The following is a 16,465-nucleotide window of genomic DNA, read 5'->3' as shown; positions in this document are numbered from 1 at the left end:
TTCCGACTTTGGACTCCGTGGCTTGTGTGCTCACGTACACAGTATCATCACTTCCCACCTTTCTTCTGAGACAATTCCCCACATTGAGTTAGCCAGGGTCAGTGAAGAAAGGACTAAGATGTGTCGAGGTGGTTTTCTTTTCTACTGGGGAGAAAGATTTGCACGAACCAGAAGCATCTCACAGGATGGCATTAGCAGGTGTTCTTCCAGTCTGAAAGAGTGAGCTTGCTATGGGGAATCCCCAACTCCATCAGCCACCACCCAGTCTGCAAGTGCTTTCAGAGCAGTTCTCACCACCAACTTCTTGTTTCTTTTTTTCAACCTGAGAGTTTCTCATTCAAACACTGGTAGAGGTTTGCAATGGAAAGGAGAAAGGTTCTTGAGAAAATGCTGCCCACTTAGGAAGTGCTGGTCAGCCCTGTCAGATTCCAGAGCCAGCTGAGATAAGAGAAAGCAAGTGAATGCTACTACTACTACTACTAATGATGATGAAATTCAGAATGGTCACTTCAGCTGTGTGTAAAGATGGACAACTGCCTTACTTTCTGGTTGGGTTAGATCTTCAGATGGCTCACAAGAGACAAAACTTCCACTATGGACACAAAACCTGAGAACATCTGCAAGCTTCGGAAATGCTCTACCACTGAGCCACATCTCCATCCCTTGCCACATTCCTCAACGCCCTTGTTTGATGAGAGTGCTTTGTGGCCAGGCCTTGTGGTAAGTGGTGGTGGTGGTGGTGGGGGGCTCCCTTCCGCCAACTCTTGTAGCTCGCCTCCCCTTGCTTTCTTTCCAGACTTGAGCTTAATTCGATCTGTGTTTCTTCTCGTGGCCGTGTCAGAAACACACCCTTTACCTTCTTTATTATTTATACCTCTGGGTCGACAGTCTGCTACAGAAAACTCTGTCACTGAAATTTTAGTTGATAATAGAGCTGTTATTGCCTGACTAAGTATCATTCATTCCTAATAAAGAGATTAGAAGGTCTGGATATGTGTGTGCTGTTATTGTTAGAGGCATAAGGACTTTTTTTTTTTTAAGTCCAAGAATAGTACAGGAGATAGATGTCTTCAAAGAAAATTGCTTCAAACCAACTGGGATCTTTAAACGCTACAAAATCCCTCTTCAGTCCTGTCATTTTTATTTTATTTTATTTTTGTGCAGCAGCATTGTGAAGGCACCATTAAAGGAAGTAAAAAAAAAAAGTGAAATTCATATGTAACTCTAGGATCCATGGAGTGGAGAAAGAAGGATCAAGGGGAGGGCTTCTAGTTCCGTGCATCTGCATTTATCTGGTCTCTTCAGTGTTTGGCTACTGACTGTGTATTCATTCAAGACGTGAAAGGTATGAGATGAGTCAGCAAGTTGCAACTTGCCGAGACTGAGGACCTGAGTTTGATCCTCAGAACCCACAGGGTGGGAGGAAAGAACTGACTCCTACAGGTTGTCTTCTGACCTCCACATACATATGCAATGTGGCATGTGTAGCTACACACACACACACACACACACACACACACACACACACACACACACAAATCATCATCATGGTAATAATAATAATGTTTTTAAAAAGACGTGAGATTCCTACAGCCGTAATCCCAAATTTCTCTGATTTACGCAGGTAGTCCTTCCATGAAGCCTCGCTTGACCCTCAGGAAGGAAAAGTTTCTGGGGCATCAGGTGATGTCTGCAGCCACTGCCTTGTCCTGTCACCCGGACAGTCAGTGTGACTGCTCTTATACTCCCACATACCCACACTGGGACTCCCTGTGGGAGGCTCTAATTTGAAGCCAGGTTGATAAAACAACAAAGTCAAAGTAGCATTTCTAGCTCAGGTCGAGACACTTGGCAGGTTAGCAGAGAGCACAGACTTTGACCATCCTCACATGAGTGTAGTTAGACTGGCCCAAGATGCTGGAAATTAACCTACATGTGTAAGTGGACTTTTGCTTATCTACAAGTCTAGAAGTCTCTGTATGATGATCTCTCTCTCTTTCCCTCTCTCTCTCTTACACACACACACACACACACACACACACACACACACACACACACACACCCTAATCTGTTCACTTATACAACATGTATTTATTATCCCTTATTATATGCTAGATAGTGTGCAAAATATTGGCTATTGCAACATGAAAGACAGGCATCCTCCTATTAGGCAATTCAGAGTTCAGTCAGCAATTCAGAAACTTCCATGAATAACAATTAGGCATCTCAGATGCTGGTAAGGAAGGAAATGATAAGGCTGGTAACCACTGTGTTTACTTTCCCTCAGCATCTTTTAAAAAATGTATTCGTCTATTAGTTCTCTTCTTGTCATCCATCTCTGCCTTCTCTGTCTGTGGTTGAATTTCTTTCGTTTTAAATCTTTCATTACACAGATGCCAACTGGCTGTTAGGATGCTAAATTTAGTCCGACTGTTCTGTTCTTTCCAACGTCTTAGGAGTATGCCTTAAGAGCCTGCCTCTGGCCTTAAAGGACAAGTAAGAGCATTTGCAGTTGGTTTCCAGCCCATGTTAAATGTGGATATGTATTTGAAAGGGTGTTTCTTGGCTACACTTGGTGTTCTTGGTTCTGTGTAAAGAACTACAGACAGTGTCTACTACCAACAGTTAGTACTGAGCTCAAGAGAGAGAGGGGGGAGGGGGAAGGGAAAGGGAGAAAGAGGGACAGGGAGGGAGAAAATGGATGAATGGATGGTGGGATGGATGGATGGATGGATGGATGGATGGATAGATAGATAGATAGATAGATAGATAGATAGATAGATAGATAGATAGATAGATAGATAGATAGAGCTATCGATCTGGGTTGTGTGCCAGTGACCCTTTAGCTCTGTACCACCCCAGCCTTTCAGCTAGGTGCCTCCTACCTTGCCCCATCCTGTGCTACCTGCCCTCCTGGTTAAGAGGGCTGGAAAGACCAGGGTTTCCTCCCAGTTCCCAAAATAGACACAGTATGGACACCTTCACTCACACACTGCTAGCTGGGTGTGAGGAAAAAACAAAGACACCCCCACTTTCCAGGGACACATAGTTAGGGATGCAGGCTGTTTCTTACAGTATGTGAATTTGCACAGCATGGGCTGGATGGAGAGGAGCCCTTATGACCACCTCCAAAGAGGAAGGTACACCAGACCTTGGAAGATGTGGCTGCTTGGTGCTCTCACCCATCTCTTGCGCCATACTGCAGAGGCAGTCTCACTCAGGGCTTGCTGGGAGAGTGGGAGATGTTGTTTGTGTACAGCCCAGCACACGGGCTCATAAATGCTCCAGTCCTGATCACTATCAAATGGGAGTGACCACTGTTCCCTGGAGGGTCTTCTGCGAGAGCAACAGGCAGAAACATACTTTGACCTTGAATCACCCATCCCCTCAAGGACCCAGAGAGTGTGGATGATAAGTCACATGGCTTTTCACCGTAATGCTCCTAAGACTCATTTATGTTAGCCCTGAGAACAGCTTCTGGGAGAATAAATGTTTGAAATGTAACAATAGAATTATTTAAGTGGCACTACCAGCAATGCCGATATGGGGATGGTGGTGGTGGTGGAACTCTGGAAGAAGCCTGCCCAGCGTAATCAGGCCTCCCAGCCTTTGCTCAGCTTTTTGTGAGTTCTTTGAGAATTACATGCAGTGTATTTTGAGTCCCTTCCCCCTCCATGCCAGGATGTTAACTTGGCTTCATCTTGTGCGGGTCTTGTGTAGGCAACCACAGCTGCTTCCGGTTCATGAGAACCATGGTCCTGTCATATCCGGAAAACACCCGTTAGCTCCAATCCCCCAGATCTCCGGCTCTTTGCCGTCTTTCCATCCTGTCTTCCCGATGGTGCTGGAGGCTTGTGGAGGGTGTGGCACAAATGTCCCCTTGGTGGCTGAGGTGACAATTGTTCTCTGTGCTCTCCTCAGTTGTGCCTCCCAACTCCTCAAAGCCAAGAGCAGACAAACCCTTTCTCAAAGACGTCTCCAGCATGGCTGCTTCTGAACTTTCCCCAGAGCACAGTAGAAAGACTCTCTCTGTGTCCCAGTTCCGTGACGCTTATCTTTTGTTTCTCTAGCCTTTTACTTTGAAAAAGTTTCAACTGCAACAAAAAATTGAAAAACATCTAGATCCCAACTCTCTGCGTCAACGATGTGTGAAGCATGAATGCATAGTCTGTGTGCTAACACACTTATACAGGTGTGTGTGTGTGTGTGTGTGTGTGTGTGTGTGTGTGTGTGTGTGTGTACCCACTTACATGTTTTACACGCAAACTTTGACTCTTCTCTCTATCCCAGCATCTCAGGAAAAGGGACCTTCCCATATGAGCACAATGTCACTTATACCTGGCAGACATCCAAAAGCACTTCATAATATGACCAACGTATGAAACTCATCTTTGTAGTTAAAAGGTTTGTTTCGGTAAAGATCTACTGTAAGATTGTGTTTCCTAGAAATGACAGGGAAGCCATGCCCGTGAGACCTCAACAATATGGCCGCCCAAACGAGACCTGACCAGTGACACCAATAGTCTTTCCCAGGGATGAGCCCCTAATGTACTGTTGAATATCAAATAGTCCCAAAATCCTATACATACAAGTAATGTTAAACAGACTCAGCAGGGTGTATTTGTGCATGCATGTGTGTGTGTGTGTGTGTGTGTGTGTGTGTGTGTGTGTGTGTAACAATAATAATCAATGAAAAAAAACATGAGTTTAAGAGGGAGTGAGGGTGGGGGTCGTGGAAGGCATTGGAGTGAGTAAAGTGATGTAATTATAATTTAATTAAAAAGAAGTGTGCATGCACACACTTGCATATGCATGCACGTACTTTTTACAGACTGGTCACTCTAAAGATCAAAGTTTTATGCTTCTAGTATATAACATTAGAAAAATATAATATTTCTAAATACTGTATCTAGATCTCTTTCCTTACCAGCATATTCAGATCAATTCACTTAAATCATCAATTCCTAGCAGGATCTGGCTTTCAAGCTGCCTCACACCACATCTCACATAGACAGACACCTTTGGTTTGTGGGATACAGTGGGGTTGACTGGGTGGCTGAGGTATTCCCCACTTTCCCCTGCTTACAGTAAGGTTGGGAGAGGGGTCATAGCTGGGAGTCGGAGGGAAGCAGGCAGGAGCAGATATCGGTTCCGTACCTTCCCCATCTCTTTGAGGTACTGAGTGAGGCTGGTACTAGCGTCAGAGGGTGCAGATCCAAGATGGAGACTTGGTCAAGCTGGTCCCTAGGTGACTGTGTGGACCAGCGGCTCCTACCAACCAGAGACACTGAGCTCTAAAGTAAGGAAAATGAGTTAGTGAAATTGGAAGGAGTTGGGGAGCCTTCCCTCTCATACACGCATCTCAAGGTACCTCTGTACGCAGCTCCCCATGTGAAAGCCTATGGTGGAACTGCTGTGTGAAAGGACATCCATGACCTTTGGAGCTTTACAAAGACACTGCTGGGCTGCCTTCCAATTTCCTTTCGTTGGCATCTCAGGTTTGACTATGCAATTCCTACTCCACCTTGTTCACAATTTGTACCGAGAGTGTCCCCTAAAAATCTACAAGAAGCAAATAGAATGCAAAAGCACCCTCTCTCCTTTATTTCCTTATTGCATTTACTTATATAGTGTATGTGTGTATGTGTACATGCGCATGCGCATGCACACACACACACACACACACACACACACACACACACACAATGGGTACCCATGTGCCACAGCGTGAGTGTGGAGATCAAAGAATAACTAAGGGTAGTCAGTTCTCTCCTTCCACCATGTGGGTCCTCGAGCTTGCATTCAGGTTGTCAGGCTCATTGGCAAAATACCTTCTTCACACACTGAGCCATGTCACCGGCTCCTGATGGGCCACCTCTTTCGAGGTCACGGTTGTTAAGCCAGTATGTAGCATTTTGGCAGCAGCTTATAGAATGTTGACATAGTCATATACATCATAAAAATATCAAAAGCCTCAAGACCACTTTCTGTCACAGCTTTCTTCCCTCTGCTTCGTAGCTCGGGACACATAAGAGTTTATTCATCAGTGTATTTGCTGCTAGTACAGGACCTGCTACGTGCTTGTGAGTGCAGAGCCTACGGCCCTGAGCTAGAGCCCGACACAAAGACTTGTGTGTCTGCTTCTAACAGAAAAGGTGCCTGAGCCTAGTTCACTCTACTGCTGGGGCTTTCCGGCTGATGAGACAAAACCAAGTCTAAAGGAGAGAATAGAAATTAATCCAGTGATGCTCAGAGGGTTCAGAAACTTCACATACCCTCTTTGTGGTACCGTATCCTCACAGACCCACATCTGGAACCAGTAAAAAGAGGTTAGCAGCTAGACACATAAGCCTGGAGGCACAGGCATGGTCATATGGTTTGTATCTCCACTGGATGGGTCTCCATCTACTACACACTGTGAGGTCTTTTAGAGGGAGTCCCAGGGAACCCACAAGACATGTAATGCAACGTAAGCAGGAATCATGCTATACAATGTACAGGATTTTTTTTTTTTCTGAAAGGACTATGCATCTAAAGAACATATTTTGTTGTTATTTGGTTTTTAGAGACAGTGCCTCATGCTGAAGCCCAGGATGACTTAGAGTTTACTGTGTAGCCCAGGGTGACCTTGAATTTGTGCAATCCTCCTGCCTCAGCTTCCTGAGTACTGGGATTATAGGTACAAGGCATCTTGCCTGGCAATAATTTTTCTTTATTAGGAAAAATTAAATTTTAGAAAAATAAATCACTGTTTGAGAATTATAACTGTCTATAAAAGCAGTTCTATTAATGAGAGAGAGACAGAGAGAGAGAGAGAGACAGAGAGAGAGAGACAGAGAGAGAGACAGAGAGAGAGCCCTGTGCTTGAAGCCAGGTTCTGGTTCAGTAGTGCTGGGTGTGACACAGCACTTTTCCCAGCAAGCATAGAAGGTTGTTGGCATATAAACCACCCATAACAGCTTGGAGTTTTTTTTTCTTTTCCCATGAGAATAGTTTCCTTTTTAATAAGGCTCAGTCTCTTCAATTAAAGGATTTAAGAGCTAACATAATTTCACTTAGCAGCTAGGAGGAACAGGGTTAAGGATACACGTTTTTGTACATTCCTTCACTGTCTTTCCAAGTAACTCTGATCTGAGGCTGAACGTGGATTTACCCTCCTTAGACAGTGCCCCCCCCCCCATGCACCTGCCCACTTTGCCAGGGGTAAAACTGAGCTGCTATCAAATGACTTCGTTTACACAAACACCTACTCTGTGCCTCTTCACTGCCCTCCTGGCCCGGGTTTATGCATTCAGACTTCAAATGGCTTGAGATGAGGGATCAAGCTATAAATAAGGGTTCAGCAGGCAGACAGGCAGAGGATCTGCTCTGAGAAGCCTTTCCTCCAGGCCTCAGCAGCTGGTCCAGGGACCAGAGCATCTGGGAACTTCAGTTCCTCCCCGCGTCCTCAACCCTCATCACCAGACCACATTATGCTTGGGTATGGAGCACAGCCCTGAGTTTCCTAGTTGATATCTCAGATCTTCCACCTTCAAATTCTAAATGTCTAATAGGTTGGATGGCTTGACAGGGAGATTCAGGAAACTCATGGCCTACTGAAGTTCAACGTCCTGTTTTTCTCTTTCTTTCCAATGGCGCTGCAGCTCATAGAAAGTCAATACAGAAATATGCCTTCTGGCCAGGAAAACGTCTCTAACGTTTTAGCTCTGCAGCGTCTGCATCCAGATGTTGGACCGGCTTTGTCCGTGGCTTCCGAGGACAGGAAGTCGAAGCAAACTTTCTTTTCTTCCTTTTCACACCATGACCCTTCTTGTTTCTTTTTCTTTTTCCCCCTCCTTATAGGAATTGAGAAAGTTGGTGCCGCTTTTGATTATTTCGGTAAATACTGGCCATCAACAGCTCCTGATAAGGGAGGAAAAAGGGAAGTTGTCTGTTTGCTCTCAGATTCTCTTCCTTTCTTTCCTGCTAGTTTCCACCAGTGGGGAGATAGCTCACAGGGCTGGTTCTCTGTGGTGTGAACTGCAGGAGGCTTCCACAGCGTGCTGTGCAAACACATTAAGGGAAAATCCTGTTGTGAGGAAGAGTAGCGTGGGCCAGCCAGCACCATCTCCCCCTGTGCTAGGCATCCAGAGGTATGCAGCTCCCTGAGGGGCTGCACGTCCCCACCCCTCTCAGGCATCCCTCCCTGAACACAGTCTGCAAGTGAGAATCTTCTCCAAGCTGGTGCATCTGACAGGCGAAGGGTTTCTTTTAAGAAAGGCAACGCTACCCTGGGCCAGTTTTCATGACACATACCCAAGATGATTGTGCGTGTGCATGTGCATGCGTGTGTGTGTGTGTGTGTGTGTGTGTGTGTGTGTGTGTGTGTGTGTGTGTGTGTAGGCTGTGGTGCATACATGTGTATGTGTTCATGTGTGTCTTTAAATGTGTCTGTACATGTGTGTGAAGGCCTTAGGTCTCTACAAATGATTTCCTCTATTGGATGTCTTCCGTTGTTTTTTGTTTTTGTTTTTGAGACAGGACCTCTCACTAAATCTGGAGCTCACTGATTGGCTAGGCTGAACCTCTAACAAGCTCCAGGAATCCACCTGTCTCGGGCTCCCCAGTACTGGGGTTACAGGTGCATGCCGCCACACGTGGCTTTCACTCCAGCCTTCAGGCTTGTACCATGGTCACTTCACCCCCCATTCCCTCAGGGCCCCCAGGTGGTTTTCCATTGCTGATAATTCAGGGATGAGCCCCGGCCTGCTACTTACCAGCTATAATTTCTCAAGAAAGCCAGTTTGCCTGTTGGGACTTTGCTCTCTTCATGAAGGAAAATCGGCCTGTCAAGACCCACCTCGGAGAGCTCTTGTGAGGTCAGGACAGGCAGCCAGTGCAGATGTGTCTGCCAGGCAGTAAACACTCCCTGAGGACGCGAGGACCTCTGACCAGAGTCTGTACTTCCTGCAGCTCACCCCGAGGCCTGGCTTGACGAAGGACCTTACTGCTGACCACCGGTTGCTGGCAATAGATTCTCACAGCTGCATGTCTCTAGTGGACGTGTAGACATTAAATGACAACATTGTAATTTCCACACAGAATCTTCTGAGATCTCTAAATGACAAGGACACCACTCTCATTTTCCTTTCCCAGGGTGAAAAGGGCAAATGTTCTATATTCCTGGTGCCAGTACACCCTTCACACTAACATGCCTCTGACTCACACCCAAGCTAAGATCTGGTTTTTCCTGGTTTGTACAATAAACCAATGGTTACAGTAGCTATGACAATGTAAAAACATACAAAGAATGCACCTCTGTGGAGTACAGCAGCTAGTCAGCAGTTTCGAGACAGCAGGATGTTTGCAGGGTGGGTAAGGGCTCAGGGCAGGGCTTGGGCTGTCCACTGACAGCCACCAGCCTCCAGTCTTAAGGGACGTCAATGTATCTGCTCTGGCTACAGTCACAGTAGCATGGTTTTGACAGGTGACCTTCTCAGAATATTCAACGAGTATGCAAATCCCCCTGTATCCAAAGTTGTGGGCTGGATCAAGTACCCCCAAATTCAGGTGTTCAAATCCAGACCCTGAGTGCTTTCGGAGTGTGGTTATTCACAGTGTTTACAAAGAAACTGAGGTGAAAAGGAAGCCTCCATAGTAGACCCTAACTCAGTATGAACAAGTTAGAGCACAGGAGGGCAGACAGGAAGTGGGACATGGTGGTTCCTGCCTGTATTTCTAACACCGTAGGAAGCGGCATCCAACCTTCTGGCTTCTCTGGCCCACATTAGATGAAAAAGAATTGCCTCGGGCCACATGTAGAGACCGAGGCAGGTGGATTGCTGCAAGTTTTAGGCCTTTCTGGGGCTATCCAGTGAGTTCCAAGCTTACTTGAGTTGCAGAGTAAGACCCGGTCTCGAACAAGAACATAAGGAGACACACACAAACATGGCAGATGGGGGTCTTCTATGCCAGGGAGAGAGGAACCAGCTCTGTCTAAGGACACCTTGGCCTTGCACGTTTGTCCTCCAGAGCTGTGCCCTGTGAGAGAGCAGACTCCTGTTGTCAAGTCACTCTTCGACCAAGCCTTGCACGCTCACACTCCCAGCATCCCCTTCACTGCCATCCTGAAAGGTGTGCTCTGCGTCTCTTTGCTCAGCACACAAAACACCAAGCGGTTTTTCGGGTGGAAGGAGAAATTTGTGCTTCCATAGAAAATTAGGTTTAGTAAAAGGAAGACAGAGAGTTTCATCAAGGGCCTGGTAAGACCCAGGTCAAGCTTTGTGGGCCCCTAGTGCTCACTCTGCCTTGGTGTCACGGGCGTGTGTGTGTGGGGGGGGGGGGAGGGGAGACGGACAAAGTCCACATGTAAATGGCATGGAACAGGGTCCCGCACTTCCCTGACAGAAACTCAGGGGCCCCAGACCCGTATCTTCCAGGTTCTATGACTCATATCTTCTGTGGTTTTAGATTGAGAATTCTAAAGTCTATAGACTACAGACAGCAGTGTCTGAAGACAGCTGTGAGCTTTGTCTGGAGGGAGGCATTCGATGAACTTTCCTGTCACTGTGGAACAAGCTGGGTGTTTGCACTTTGATTTCCATATTCCCAGTATTAAAAAAAACTGAAGGCGCAAAGCTACACAGAGAAACCCTGTCTCAAAAAACCAAAACCAAAACCAAAACCAAAAAAAAAAAAAAAAAAAAAAAATCGGCCTGGCCTCCATTTGTCTCTCATTATTATTTATTTATTTTGAGACAGTATCTCGAAATGAAGCCCAGGTTGGCCTCAAACTGCCAGCAATCCTTCTGCCTCAGCCTCCTGAGTGCTGGGATTGCGGGCATGGACCTGGTTGTATCTTCCTTTAGTCTGGTTGTTGCATTTAACTAGTTCCCTCATTGAAGAGTTAAGTAGGGCTGGCGGTATAGCTCAGGACTAGAGCACTTGCTTAGAGGGCACATAAGGCTCTTGGTCTGCTCTACAGCACCACAAACTAAGTAACCTCTCTCTCTAGCATTGTCTTCATTTTCTCACTGACATGAGAGTCATGATTCGCCCTGGGTGAGGAAATTATCCTTCAGCACCATGCAAAAGAGACACCATGAGCGAAATACAACAGTGGCTACCCTGTCATGGGGAAGCATGAGAAGCACATGCGTGAGGCAGGAGACAGCCTGCTTTCAAGGTGGGTAGGCAGACAATGTCTTTCCTCTGGACTCCTGGGTGACAGCCAGCTAGCTCAGAGGTGAACGGTAAGGCCTCAGATTCCACAGCTTTTGGTTTGCATTTCTGACCTGACCATTCTGCTTCATGACTTTGGGCTTTTTTCCAAACTGTGGGGCCTAAATATTTTCTGTGCAAAGTAGGGTTGGTGGTAGTTCCTGCCTCCTGAGAGGGCAGTCAATGATAACAGTGCCTGTGGATGGGCCACGGTGCTCCACTGCTCACAGAGCAACGACTGATTGAATGAGAGCGGTTATTCCTGCGAAGGCAAGAATGAAAGCCGAGATCTGGGGAGGGTGAGTGACAGGCAAAGGCAAGGCACTGTCGACGCGGACTTTTGTGTGGCTCAGCATTTGGTTTTAGAGAGAACTCTCAGCCCTCGGTGGCCTCCCAGCTTCACAACACCCAGACGCTTCCTGGACCGTCTTCTGCCCATGGTTCACGGTTCCGAAGTGTACGATGAGTAGCTAACAAAGGCACACACTGTAAAGCTGTTTGCACAGAGGGTTGGTGCTGGGGATCTGTCAAGCACCTGCTGGGTCCCGCACAGCACAGCCTGAGAAGATTCTTGATCCGGAGGAAGTATCAGGATCCTATTGTCACTTGAGGCTGAGAGAGGAGGCTTGAGTGGGCAGGTACCTCTTCCTCAGGACTGCTTCTGTGTTCACTGGGTCCTAAAGTATGTGCCCGGTACCAAGGTACCAACGTTTAGTACATTTCTCTGAAGAAACGGTTACAGTTTCAAACTGTACAAGTTCAAACGATGTTTCATTCAAAATATCCCTGATATGTTCACTGTGAATAGTACACAAGGTGTGCCTGTATCTAAACATCTGAACATTGTGCTGCCTCATAAATACATACAATTTTGATTCTTTTTTTTGTATCAGTCAAAAATATATTTATATAAAATACAATTCATGTAAAAATGCCGGTACACACCAAAAACAGTGCCCCTCAAGCGTCACAAATGTTTAGTGATCTGCATCTGGTCATGACAAATACAAAGACAGGAAGTTTGGCCCTCTGAATGTCTGAATTCTAACCCAAGAGATGGAGAGGAAGGGCCTGCCTCCACCAGCCTGTGCCTCCTGGCCGGGTTAGCGTAAGTCACTCCAGGCCAGATAGACACGGAGGCCTCTGCCTTCCTCCTTCCTGTGGACTGTGGGGGCGAGGCCTCCATTTCTCCTTGTCTGTGCTTTGTCTGGCCCGGAAGCTAACACTGCACCAGGAGGGAGCCTGATTGAGGGCTGTATTGTGCTCAAAAGCCAGGTGATAAGATTGATTCTAGATAAGGTTAAGGGACCAGTTCCGCATTCTCAGGTGGGGTCAGTTAACCCAAGCCCAAAGTCATGCTGCCCTGCCCAGTTGGGGTGGGGAGGTGTTTGTAGAATTCTTATGATTACAACCCAGCTATGTATGTGTTATGATTATAACCCACTTTTGTGTTACACAGTGCATGCACTCGCGCGCACGCGCACACGCACACACACACACACACACACACACACACATGTGTTAAGGAATTCATTGCATTTATTTCATGACACTTTTCCACTTTCAGCAGGTCAAACCCCACAGTCCGAAGCCTGGCAAAGCAGCCATAGGATTCTCACCAAAGCAGTTATTGGATGTCACATGGCAGCCGAAAGCATGCTCTTGCCTCCATCTGGTGACATATTTTAAGATGGCCTAGGACTCATTATGGAGCAAAGAGTGGCTTTGAACTCATGGCAATCCTGCTGCCTCAGTCTCTCACGATTATAGGTGTGTGCCACCATGCCTCACTCCTATGAGAATCTTCGTTTTTAACTTGAAAAAAATTTTTTTTTCCTATGAAAATCAGAACTCATGGGCCAGTGAGATGGCTCAGTGGGAAAAGGCGTTTTCCTCCAAGCCTGGTGACCTGAATTTGATTCCCAGAGCCCATGTGGTGGAAGAAGAGAGCATGGGCTGTCATAAAGTGTCCTCTGACACCCACACATGCTGTGGTACCTACCTGTGCCCACAAACACACAAATAAACAAGTAGAAAGAAGGTTTATAACTCTCCACTCAGAGCACATTCCACCGCTGATCCTGTACCCCAGTGTCCTCCTCTGTAAAGCCAGTAACTAATACTCCAATCTCATGGGGCGGTCACAACGGCTGCGTGTGTTAATAAAACCCACGTCCGCCTGTGGCTGGCTTCTGGGCCTGCCGTTGTAGCATTGAATGGATAAACATATGGCTTTAAAATGTGATTATTTAAGTTTAAAACCCGCACCTGAGGATAGATGCCTCCTCTTACCCGCCATGCCAGGGCAGGAGGAAGAATGATTGTTAAAAAAAAAAAAAAAAAAAAAAAAAAAAAAAACAAGCACAAATCATCAGCCCTTGTGGAGTTTAGCTTAATTATTACTCCTACAATCCACCAATGCAAAGAATATCCGCAGCACCCTTGGCCAACCTGGACAACAGCCACAGTGACATCACTGTTCACAAGGATGTCTCAGGTGGGGACCTAATTGGTCCTTTAACTCCTGGAGATAGCAACCTGGGCCGCAGGCCCCTATGGACAAGAAGAAACACGGTGACTCAGTCTTGTGGTCCTGGGAATACCTCACCGGATAAGCTCTGCCCTGACTGGGAATCTTACAAGAACCCCTTGCCATTGCCACAGGAAGTTGTCCTTTATAAACTTCACAAGAACCGACCACACAGCTCTGTACGATAGGGTGGGTGAGCTTGGAAGGCAGAGTTCCTGGAAGAATGCTAGGAGCCTTTTTCACCTGGGACCAGTTTGCAGGCAAAGGGAATGAGCCTTTCCTCCCTTCTTATCCCCAGCAGTGACCTGGAATCTGATAGCTTTGTGGTTGTTATTCAGGTCTGTGAACTCAGACAAGAAACACAAGCAAACCCCAAACCTGCCTCCTCATCTGTACACCTCTTCCTCAGCTTCCCATCTTATGCCCTCACGAAGAGAAGCAAGTTGTTCTCAGCTGCTTCCTATGAGCCCACATTGAGTCCACCTGACTCAGGGAGGGCGTGATTCTGTCGAGTCAAGATACTGGGAAGTGGGGACAAGTGGGTGTGGTCAACCAGGTGGCTCCTTCAGAAGAACCCGGGGGTGTGCGTGGTTACCCCAGGAAGCTGAGTCAGAGCAGGATGAAAGTCCAGAGTGAGAGAGTGAGAGAGGCCTGGAGCCCACACAGTGTGGGAGATAAGCAGAGATGAGGGAGCCTGGAGTTTGTAAAGTGGAGTGAGTCTACCTGCCCCGCCTGCTCCTTCCAGCTCCTGGGGCATGGATGACTCAGAACTGGGCAGGGCTGCCTGCCTGGTGAACCCACGCTGCCCCAGGAACTGCTGGTCCCCACCCTCAGCCTCAAGTGCCACTGTCGCTGCTCAGTGAGGCAACCCTCCTTCAGAAAGTAGAAGTGTTTGTTGCATCTATGAAGAGTGTGTCATAGTGAAGTAGCCAAGAAGGAACTCTTGATAAATTTGGTGGTCGAGGACCCTTTTTGCAGTTTGGTAAGTCATGGGCATCCTCCTTTTTGATGATACTAATTTAGAATCCATGAAATAAAGTATCACATCACAAAGTAGCACATCACAAAGCCAACTATGTTGAAACTGTTCCCAAATATCCTGAAATCTGTTCATCAAATATTATATTTGTGATCATGTAAGACACGTGTCTCTTTCACATTCATCTAGTAACTAGGTACCCCTTAACGTAGTAGTGAGGAGTACAATGGCCTGCCTTTCTTTTTTATTGTGGCGGTAGAACCCAGGCCATAGGGATGCTAAACAGGTGGTATCCCGCAGAACTACAGTCCCATCCTACAGGAACATTTCAAAGTTCTGCCACAGATCTTGATCTGTGATGCTCAAGTGGCATCTGTGCTACAAACAAATGTAATGTCTCTCATGAAGCAGTACGGAAACAGCATGATGCCCGTGGAGTTGGACAATGGGAGGGAGGCTCCCTAAAAGGAATCACTCACTGATGCTGCTTATGAATCCATGAAGGCCAAACAGTCAAGTTTTCAAATAATTGCCGTCTGGGATGAGGAGGCATGTTCAGATGGTGGAGCACATTGCTGTGGCCAGACGGTGATGAACGCACCCTGGCCCAGCCCTCCTCTCCTTCTTTTCCTTTGCTGGCCTTCACTTCCTACTCTGTCGGAACTGTTCCCTCAGGGCACGAGGCTGTGTGCCAAGGCTTGCGGCCTGTTGTGGACCTCAAGCTGCCCTCCCGAAAGTTTTCACCATTTCCTTTATTATGACGGGACAAAGACTTAGGGGTTGTAGCTTCGAGGCCTGGCGGTGCCAACCTGTTGTCTCAGCTATGGGGGGTGATGTGATAGGAGGATCCTTGGGTTACAAAAGTAAGTTTAAGGCCAGCCTAGGTCACTTAGCAAAAATCTGTCTCATAACATAAAGCAAAAAGAGGACTGGAATATAGTTCAGTGGTAGAATGCTTGCCTAGCATGTGTGAGGCCCTGTGTTCAATTCCCAGCACACACACACACACACACACACACACACACACACACACACACACACAAATAGATAATCAATTCCGATATGAGCCTCTTATGTCAGTGGCTATAACCACGCTATTAAAATGTCAAGAGAGAACAGGAGAATGGGGACAGCAAGGACTGTCCTTATTAAACCTCAGAGGGGTCACTTTTGCACACAACCTAGGTGTGGTAGTTTGCATGGAATTGGCCCCATAAACTCACAGGGAGTGGCACTATTAGGAGGTGTGGCTTTGTTGGGGTGGGTGTGGCCTTGTTGAAGGAAGTGTGTCACTGTGGGGGTGGGCTTTGAGGTTTCCTATGCTCAGGATACCGCCCAGTGTCTCAGTCGATTTCCTGTTGCCTGCAAGATGTAGGAGTCTCAGCTCCTTCTCCAGGGTCATGTCTGTCTTCCCACCATGATGATAATGGACTGAACCTCTGAAGTGTAAGCTGTCACCCCAATGAAATGTTTTCCTTATAAGAGTCACTGTGGTCATTGAGTCTCTCCACAGCAATAGAAATCTTGACTAAGACACGGGGAAAGTGATGGATTGTTTGGGGCCAACACACAGTAATGTCAAGCAGAGGAGGCTCCTCAGCACCCGGAAGGAAGGGAAGCTGCTCTCTGAGAACATTTTCTCTGGAGATAGGACAAGAGTGAGAAGATGATGTGGTGACTAAGTCATCAAACTCAAAATGAAAGCGTTTGCCCCCAAGTGTCTTCAAAGTGGTTCAGATGAAAAACAGCTTGGTGCC

The sequence above is a fragment of the Peromyscus californicus genome, unplaced genomic scaffold (genome assembly GCF_007827085.1).
Source record: "Peromyscus californicus insignis strain IS unplaced genomic scaffold, ASM782708v3 Scaffold_23__1_contigs__length_62951481, whole genome shotgun sequence".
NCBI lineage: Eukaryota > Metazoa > Chordata > Mammalia > Rodentia > Cricetidae > Peromyscus > Peromyscus californicus.
The sequence above is the reverse complement of the archived record's forward strand: the minus strand, read 5'-3'. Positions refer to the sequence as shown.